This window comes from Triticum urartu, chromosome 6A (assembly GCF_056163025.1).
Source record: "Triticum urartu cultivar PI428250 chromosome 6A, HENAU_Tu73, whole genome shotgun sequence".
Classification (NCBI taxonomy): Eukaryota; Viridiplantae; Streptophyta; class Magnoliopsida; order Poales; family Poaceae; genus Triticum; species Triticum urartu.
Window position 1 is genome coordinate 96,583,901 of NC_141878.1, and position 10,655 is coordinate 96,594,555.

Below are 10,655 nucleotides of genomic sequence, written 5' to 3' on the forward strand. Positions count from 1 at the left end.
CTCTGTCAAACCGACTAGGCGGAACTGCCCCGCCTACCACGTGGGAAAAGCCCCGCCCTCGACTTTTAAATAGTACAATATACTAATTTTGTATCCATGGATTGTGCCATAGAGCAAAGCCTCAAGAAAACGATGGTACACATTTACGGAGTACAGTATACAGCACCCCGTCGCGTTCGCGTCGCACCCCAGACGGTCGGTCGATCTGGCACACCACTCTCCAAATGGAACGCGCGTCATATTGCGTTTGCACACACATGTGGGACTGCAATTGAGAACCTACCATAGGCACACTCCCCAGCCCCGCAAGTCGGGTGAGTTAATAGAAGAGAGAGACGAGTGATAGTATTAGAGAAGTGTTGTACAGACGTTGGTGGAGGCCTCGACGTTAGTGCCTGGACGATCCCTGCATGACACGGAAGATCAGTTCATCCATGCTTGTGACCAGACTCCAGCAGACACGCTTGGATTGGCTATCGTCTACATATCGTGCAGGCTGTGTTGTACAGGGCTGTAGTTCTGGTGAGAAATCTAAAAAAAGGTTTCTTTTCATCTCGCAAAATTAGGTGTCATGTGCTTCGGATCACTGCGAGGGTTAAACAACGACAACTGAGTTCCTCCAAGGCGCTAGTCATGGGGGCCACATGCACGAAGACTACTCGGCTGCCATCTATGTCAAGCCGGCTATGTTAATTAGGGCATCTGTCGATGGACCCCTTTTCTACGAGTTTATCTTTAGTTTGAGCTTTGATCCTCGTCTAGTTTGTCCGTCGGGATTTATGTCGTCTCCTTTGGGCAGTGAGGTTATGGTTTCTTGTCATGTTATAATCCAGTGCTTCAAATCAAAATGAGGACAACTGCGCCTCCGGGGCACGTGCATGAAGATAGTCATTGACGATGTCAAGCCGGCTCCGGTAGACAAAAGAAAACTAGTAGTACTCCACTATATATAGGCAGGAGCATCCGCGCTTGCTTGCTAGTGTTGCTATCTTCACACTATCTTGTCCTCTCCAGATCTAAACACGACAGTTGTGGCCACTCTCTCTCTCTCTCTCTCTCTCTCTCTACTCCCCGCTGGTCACAGATCCAGCTGGTTCCTCTCCGCCGAGGAAGGTGAGAAGGTGCAATGTTCACGCGATCGTCCTCGGAGACGGCTCTTACCCACTGCCGGCGCATCCCGATCAGCGTGCCTTGCCATTCTCTCCCAAGCACCGCTGGCTAGGGAGGGCCTCCGACCCCTTCTTCCTCGCTACCGTAGTGTGGGCAGATTTGGCCTCCCGCTGCCCACCTGGCGACATCCCGGCGACCCTCAGGTATAACTTCCTTCGAAATCGGCCTTGCTCTACTTCCCGAGCTCCTGATGTCGCTGCATTTGTATCTTTTACTATTTCCCTGGCCCCCTCGTAGATATTAGAACTGCTGCAGGATGCTGCTAACGCGACACTACAAACAAAGACCCTTCGAGAAACTGTGTGCGATGCCATAATCGCAAACGGTGCTGTATGGAAACTGTCAGAAATGTGTAAAACGTTTGCGATGATGGATGCATCAAACATGGTTCGGGTTTTAGTTGCACGTGTGATGAAGGGCATACGGTTCAGTTCAAGAACTATTTGCGATGAGGAGGAACAAAAGAAACGGGCAGCTAGATGGAGGTGTTTGTGATACACAGCATACGATTCACTTGGATGAACTGTTTGTGATTAGGCAACACAAAAGAAACGGTCAGCCAGATCAAAGGTGTGTGCGATATACAGCATGCAGTTCACTCGGATGAACTGTTTGCGTTGACACAGGAGAACAAAAATGGCTCAACATAACAAGATGTGTGTGATACGCGGCAAACAGGTCTGTAATCGGAAATGTGTCTGAAGACCGATAAGAACACAGACGGTTGCTGCTAATAAGACATGTGTGTTGTGAGATGGGATTTCATACAGAACAAGAACATGTGTGTGTGTGTCTACACACACACACACACTTATAAGGACATGCTTGCATAACTAAATTAAACATCCACTTACATAGGTAGCTACTACAACCATGGCATTTGCACACACCAAAGTAAACTATTACATGCATAATTACATAGGTGGCTACTACACACATGACATTTCTACACACACCAATAAAGTAAACTATATATTACATGCATGATTAACTAGCATAAATGATCATCTGATCATCATCTACTTGTTGTGATGCTTGCTCTTCTTGTGGCTCGATCAGGGCTCGTCGATTTGGGTAACGAGGCACTTCCTCATGTCAACGATCTGCCTGTGCATCTCGTAGCATGTGTACACGCTCTTGGCCGCGAACCTGAGGTGAGGTTCATCCAGTTGCCGCATCCAGGCCTTGTGCCAGGATACGGGACTTTTTCCCTCGGCATCCTGCTTCATCTTTCCGTAGTAGGGGTCGATGATGGCTGAGGCGAGTTCGACCAGGGAGTCCTACTTCGTGCTGCCCCAGACCCTGTAGTGGTCACAGATTTCGACAAGGTTCTTGCAGGCCAAACCCGTAACAATAAGCGCTTTTACATCGTCTTTGGTATCCACCGTGGCTAACTTGTAGTCGGTGTTGTTGACAAACCTGTTGAAACGGTCGCAAGGCCCTGTGGCCATGCAGTAGTGGTAGATGAAGACATGATGGCGCACGCACAACTGGGTGACGGCAACCTTCTGATCTATGCCGGGACGACCACGGCCGGGTCGATGGTGTACACCACCGAGAGATCCGTCTCCCTCGCGTGGGTCTCCACTCTATGCTCGCCTAACTCCATTGGAGCGCCACCGGACATCCCCTCTCTATGTGTCATCGTGGGTGTGCTTGTTGTGTTGTGGGGCGCGATCGAAAGGTTGAAGAGACTAAGGTTATAATGGCCACTGGAATTAAATGGGAAGCCGGACGGCGAGGAATATCAGCAGGCCCTGATGGCAGTTCTAATTTGCAGCGTGTAACTCCATCGTGCCGCACGTAACTGCATCACGTGGCAACGCGCGCGGCGCAACCACAGGCATACGGGGGCCCCGACGTGATTGTGCGCACGCCCAACCGCTGGCAGAGCGCACGCGGAGGGACGCGAGCAGAGCGCTCTGTGGTTGCGTCAAGGAAAAGTTGTCCACAAGCCGAGCGTACCGACGGACGCAAGAAGAGCGCGCCAACAGACACGACCGAGCGCGCCGCGGTGCCTAACGGCGAGAACCGCGCGCTGCGGCACCTAACGGCGAATAGAGATTGCCGAGGGACGCGAGCAGAGGATGGCACAATAATACGTGGCAAATAAGACGAACTGTGCGAGCGATGTCAGAGACATCAAGCACGAATCAGATTAGATTTGCGTGTGCAATACGTGGCAGACAGTTGATCCATCAGAGCTGTTTGTGATGGAATAAGCCGTGTGTGTTCCGGGAAAACGCTTGCTAGTGTATAACCTTAAATTTAACCAAAAAAGTGTTAATACATGTTACAAAAATTGTATAGCTGGAAACTATGTTCAAATAAGACTCCAACGATATAATCTATGGTGACATGCATTCATATTTTATTAGTTAATAAATCCTACTTATAAACCAGGATGGGGTATAGTAGGTAATTAAATCACAAACGTTTTTTATTAACTGTATGTGTATGTGTCCTCTCGTCCTCCTCTCGCACGTCTTGTCACCCCGCTGCCGCAGACGACTTACAGCGCAAGCTTGCGCAGCGCGCGGGGGCGTTCTTTTGGCCAAACGGTGACGCCAATGAATCGTCGGTGAGCCCGTTCCCACGCAACCTCGCAGGTTCCCACGCAAGCTTCCCGCCCGACTCCGTGAAATCCCCCAAAATCCCAATGCTTGCCGGCCTGCTATAAAACCCTCACGGTCGGCGAGTCCTGCGTCGCATTTTCCCCTCCCTCCCTATAGCTTATCTCGTCTGCTTCTTCCACAATCGCCAATGGCACCGGTCCGCCGTCGTCGCTAAGCCACTCCACCGTCATCAGAGGACAGCTCCAGCAGGGATGCTACACCGCGGCGGCGGCGCAGTCCCCGGCTTAGTGTAGTGCATGTGGCATCCCTGTTGGATGTGCGCGGAACACCCACCACACGCTCCACCGCCGCTGCCCATCGGCAGCTGTTGCCAGCCACCGTTGCCGCCACACCACCGTCGAAAGCCAGGGCCATCTCCTACTCCGCCGCCGTGGCCCGAAGGCGGGAGGTGGCCGTCGTGGCTTCCACCCCACTACTGACCATTGTGGCCATCACCCGCTCCGCCACCGCGGCCCGAAGGCGGGAGGTGGTGGTCGTGGCTGCCACCCCATCGTCGGCCGCCATGGCTGCCAGCCCACCGTCGATTGCTGGGATCATCACCCGCTCCGCCACTGCCTCCCGAAGGAGGGGGCGGAGGTGGAGGCCCGCACGTGCGTCCGACCTTGCGCGCTACATCGAGTTCCTGCGGGAAGAGGAGGAGTGCCTCTTCAAGCATGCAAAGAGCCTTATCGTAGCCGTGGCCGCAACACATGCTGACGCAGAGGTGAGGAATCAGGAGATCTACAAGCAGTCCGGCCACTTTGAGAGGGATCGTCTGGAGCGGCAGTGGGCGTTCGAGCTGGCGAGCATCGCTGAACGTACAGCAGCAGCAGGCACCGTATTGCATTTGTCCAGCTCGTCGGTAGGCTCCTCCTCCTCCTCTGCCTCTTACTGAGCGTGCTCGACAGAGGGGAGGCTGCCAGAAGTAGCACAAAGCCCCTCCATGGTAGTATGTAGTAGTATTTAGGGGCTATTTTGTTTAGTTCATCTGACTATAGATGTGTGGTCGAACTGTACAACGTACTTAAAATTAGCTAGTATATATATAGTTGAACTAGCTATTTCAGTACATGGTTGGCAACAATTGGGGAATGATTTCTAGCTTAATTACTGAATTTTAGTTGCAAAAATTACATAATGCTAATGATTTCTAGCTGCATATTTTGACAAATCGCAGTGTTACAAGGATTGACAAATGGCAACGTTACTAGATCAACAAATGTAAATCTTTCTAGTTTGACAAATGGCAACATACCCAATATGACAGATGCAAATCTTACCAAATTGTTTGTACTTGGTTGCACACGGGTCATCTAGAACAACTGTTTGCATTGAAGGGATGCACAAATCCTGCGCTGCTCTCACTTTGCATACGGGTGTTCTATCTAAATCGTTTGCGATCAAGAGCTGCAGAAATCCTGCTCGGCACATTTTCTCTTGACTTCCTGGGGAAGCTGTCGGTTTGCATACGGGTGTTCTAACTAAAATGTTTGCGATGAGTGTTTTATATTTAAAAAACAAATTAAACTGCAGCTTGGGCGCCATTAATGGAGAGGACGCGAGCAAGGCGGGCGGCCATGGAAATCAAAGGGCTCGCTTCCTAGTGAGCCTGCGCAGCGTACAACTCGCATGCTTCCCGGTGAGCCTGCGCACTCAAGGACAGCTTGCATGCCTCTCGGTCAACCTGCGCACCGGACGACGCTCGCACACCTTCCGTTTAGTCAAGGTCAAGCAGTGGTCCGCACGACACCTCCTACAGCCATTAAAACCAAGACACATGGCGTCACATGAATGGTTAACAAAATTTTGGATTTACTAGAATTTAAAAACCAAGAATCTCAATGGTTTGCCAGCAATCAACGGTGCCCCGGTGTCTGAAATTCATGCCCATTTCTTGCATGGTACCTAAGCATGCACCCAAGGACACAGATTTGATTTTTCAACAAAATTATATGCACTAGAGCATGTGCATGTAGTTCAAATTTGAATTATGCACATAAAATGCATTGAAAACTCAGTTAATGCATAAAAATGTCCAAACGTACCCCAAAAAATCACAAAAGTTCACACAACACTCTTGTTGTTCTATGTTGACACGAGAAAAAAATTTGAAAGCAATAACAGGCAATGGATACCGTTTCGTCCCCAAAGGTGGGACGTTCCCTACCGAAAACCATCATGCTTGTTGTGAGAAGCATATACCCAAACCTGCCACATATGGGACAAAATTTGTACCACGGCATGTTGATGCCGCTCCATGATAGCATGCCAAGTTTCATGAATTTCAGACAAGTTTTGGATTTACTAGAATTTAAAAACCAGGCATCTCAATGTTTTGCCAGCAATCAACGGTGCCCCAGTTTTTGAAATTCATGCCCATTTCTTGCATGGGACCTAAGCATGCACCCAAGGACACGTATTTGATTTTTCTACCAATTTATATGCACTGGAGCATCTGCATGTAGTTAAAATTTGAATTATGCACATAAAATGCATTGAAAACTCAGTTAATGCATAAAAATGTCCAAACGAACCCTGAAAAATCACAAAAATTCACACAACACTCCTGTTGTTCTATGTTGACACGAGAAAAAAATTTGAAAGCAATAAGAGGCAATGGATATCGTTTCTTCCCCAAAGGTGGGACGTTCCCTACCGAAAACCATCTTGCTTGTTGTGAGAAGCTCCGATTTGTGAGAAGCATATACCCAAACCTGCCCCATATGGTACAAAATGTGTACCACGGCATGTTGATGCCGCTCCATGATAGCATGCCAAGTTTCATAAATTTCAGACGAGTTTTGGATTTACTAGAATTTAAAAACCAGGCATCTCAATGTTTTGCCGGCAATCAACGTTGCCCCAGTGTTTGAAATTCATTCCCATTTCTTGCATCGGACCTAAGCATGCACCCAAGGACACAGATTTGATTTTTCAACCAATTTATATGCACTGGAGCATGTGCATGTAGTTCAAATGTGAATTATGGACATAAAATGCATTGAAAACTCAGTTAATGCATAAAAATGTCCAAACGAACCCTGAAAATCACAAAAATTCACACAACACTCCTATTGTTCTATGTTGACACGAGAAAAAAAAATTTGAAAGTAATAAGAGGCAATGGATATCATTTCGTCCCCAAAGGTGGGACGTTCCCTACCGAAAACCATCATGCTTGTTGTGACAAGCTCCGGTTTGTGAGAAGCATATACCCAAACCTGCCCCATATGGGACAAAATGTGCACCACAGCATGTTGATGCCGCTCCATGATAGCATGCCAAGTTTCATAAATTTCAAACGAGTTTTGGATTTACTAGAATTTAAAAACCAGGCATCTCAATGTTTTGTTGGCAATCAACGGTGCCCTAGTGTTTGAAATTCATTCCCATTTCTTGCATGGGACCTAAGCATGCACCCAAGGACATAGATTTATTTTTCAACCAATTTATATGCACTCGAGCATGTGCATGTAGTTCAAATTTAAATTATGCACGTAAAATGCACTGAAAACTTAGTTAATGCATAAAATGTCCAAACGAACCTTGAATATTTCCAATTCTTTTATGATCACCGCAGATAAAAGGTCTAGCAATTCAAACATCATCCATGGCCGCTGTGACCCTATTATGTAATTCAAATCAAGATCAAAAATCAAGTAGATCCCACACAGTTTATTATAACCAACCGTGTGAGATGCAACACAAAATATCTTCGGATCGTGTCTGAATAAGGGACGGTGTGTGATGACACTTTGCGCACCAGTTTTTTTACTGAAGCGATTCCAAATTTTCGCCTTCCTTTCCAAGTTGAAACCTTCCTTTCCCTTACCAAAAGCCACATTTTCCCTCTTTTCGCCTTCCTTTCCAAGTTGAAACCTTGCTTGCAGCGCCGCCGCCTCCTCGCCGATGACCCTCCTTGACGCTGCTCGGCCTCGCCTATCCGGGCAGGTAATCCACACCCGACCCCCATCCTCCTCCTCCTTCCATATCCCACATGGCCCGACCGCCGGCGCGAGCGCGACACCTTCCACCCAATCACCGATCCCTCCACCAAATAAGCACCGGCCTAAGCCATGGTGCACGCAGTATAGCCAGGACCTCATGGAGCATTTGGCAGCAGAGAAGCAAATCGCGGCTACATGCACGGATGAGGTTGCGATGGCTGTCATTCGTGCCGACCCCCAGATCTTGAAGAAGCACCTTGCCATTTGCTAGCTACGTCGGTTATGCATGCTCGGTTTACCCGTTGCGTGTGCTGCTCCTGCCTTTCCTTCACAAATTCTAGTGAATTGTGCTATCTAATTTTACCATGCAATCTGTTGCTCTAGTGTATATGTTCTATATGTCGTGTAGTGTGGTGCTCACTTAGTAACTATTTTGTTAATTAGTTGTCATTTTCAGTTAACTGTTTTGTTCAAATCTGAAAATGTGATGTTCAATTCTTCAGGTTGCAATTTTGTATTGTCTTCCATGTGAGAAATAAATCAAATTTATCTTTAGAAAATTGTGAGTGCATTCTATTATTGTATACCATGTGAGGAATAAATTGAATTTGGCTGTAGTAAATACATGAGAAACAAATACAATTGCTATAATTGGATGTAGTTAACTGTTCGGTTAACTGTCTGATCTTCTATTAGGAGTATGTTATATTGTGCAATGTGGTGCTCAGTTAATGTTTGGTTCATTTGTTGTGGTGTTTAGTTACCTGCTTGGTTCAATGTTATATTGTGCAATATGGTGCTCAATGAATGTTTGGTTCATTTGTTGTGGTGTTTAGTTAACTGCTTGGTTCAATTCTGCAATGCAATGTCCAATTGTCGTGGGTAGAATTTTGTATTGTTGTGCATGTGAGAAATAAATCGAATCTGGCTGCACTTAATACATGAGAAACATATACAAGTGCTATATTTCCTAGTTCCTAATCATGTTTGGTTTGGATAAATGGGTTTTCCCTGTGGCTTGAATTAATGTAATGAATCTGCAATGTGAATATTTTTCATCAACATATTTTACTGATAGCATGCGAACCCTTACTTAACCTGATGACTAACTACCTTATATGTATTGCAGGGAAACAATGGGAAGCACTGAGGTTGACAATCGAGGTTAGCACGTGCATGGTCCGTTGTCTAATAGCACATTATTGTGCAATTGCAGGAACCATTCTAATCTTTAGGTTCTTAACAATTTGGTATTTGCTACCTCTTGAGCACTGCGTTGGTTTTCCCTTGAAGAGGAAAGGGTGATGCAGTAAAGTAGCGTAAGTATTTCCCTCAGTTTTTGAGAACCAAGGTATCAAACCAGTAGGAGACTACACGCAAGTCCCTCGTACCTACACAAACAAATAAGAACCTCGCAACCAACGCGATAAAGGGGTTGTCAATCCATTCACGGTCACTTACGAGAGTGAGATCTGATAGAGATAATAATAATAAGATAAATATTTTTCATATTTTTATGATATAGATTGAAAGTAAAGATTGGGAAATAAAATAGATTGGAAACTTATATGATGGAAAATAGACCCGGGGGCCATAGGTTTCACTAGTGGCTTATCTCAAGATAGGATAAATATTATGGTGGATGAACAAATAACTATCGAGCAATTGATAGAAAAGTGCATAATTATGAGAATATCTAGGTGAAATCACAAGTTCTCCCTGGGTGATTTTGGTAATTAATGTCAACATATCTCTTGTTGGACTAATTGTTTTCACCTAGTATATTTCAGATAAGTTCAAAAATGGAGTGGCGTGGACAAGAAGATGTGGAACCCCTTCAAGATGATAAGGACAAAGGATTGGCTCAAGCTCAAAGCTCAAGACTCTGCCATTTTAGTGATCCAAGATCACATTGAGTCCATAGGAAAAGCCAATACTATTAAGAGGGGCTGAGGTGTTGCTTAATGAGGGTCTTGCTCAAAGTGCTTAGTGATATGCTCCACAACCCTCAACTACTTTCTCATATCCACATATGTCCCAAACCAAAAGTTAAACTCGGCCCCACCGAAATTTTCTATCTGGCGCCACCGAGTTCTCTCGACATAGACACTGTCAGAAACCCTAATCAATTCGGTCCCGCCGATGGGATCTCGGTCTCACCGAGATGGGCTTGCAAACTCTCTGTTGCCTATTGCATTAATTTCGGTCTCAGCAAAATATGCAATCGGTCTCATCGAGTTTGCTTGGCCAACTCTCTGTTTAGCTTATTACCAAAATCGGTCACACCGAGTTTGTGTAATCGGTCCAACCGAGATGAGGTTTTACCCTAACCCTAGCACATCGGTCTCACCGAGTTGATCATCTTGATCCCACCGAAAACCCTAATGGTCACATTATGAACTAAATCGGTCTGACCGAGTTGTATGATTCGGTCCCACCGAGTTTGGTGATTTGTGTGTAACGGTTAGATTTTGTGTGGAGGCTATATATACCCCTCCACCCACTCTTCATTCATGGAGAGAGCCATCAGAACATGCCTACACTTCCAACATACATTTTCTGAGATAGAACCACCTACACTTGTGTTGAGGTCAAGATATTCCATTCCAACCACTTAAATCTTGATCTCTAGCCTTCCCCAAGTTGCTTTCGACTCAAATCTTCTTTCTACCAAATCCAAATCCTGTGAGAGAGAGTTGAGTGTTGGGGAGACTATCATTTGAAGCACAAGAGCAAGGAGTTCATCATCAACACACCATCTATTACCTCTTGGAGAGTGGTGTCTCCTAGATTGGTTAGGTGTCACTTGGGAGCCTCCATCAAGATTGTGGAGTTGAACCAAGGAGTTTGTAAGGGCAAGGAGATCGCCTACTTTGTGAAGATCTACCCGAGTGAGGCAAGTCCTTCGTAGGTGACAGCCATG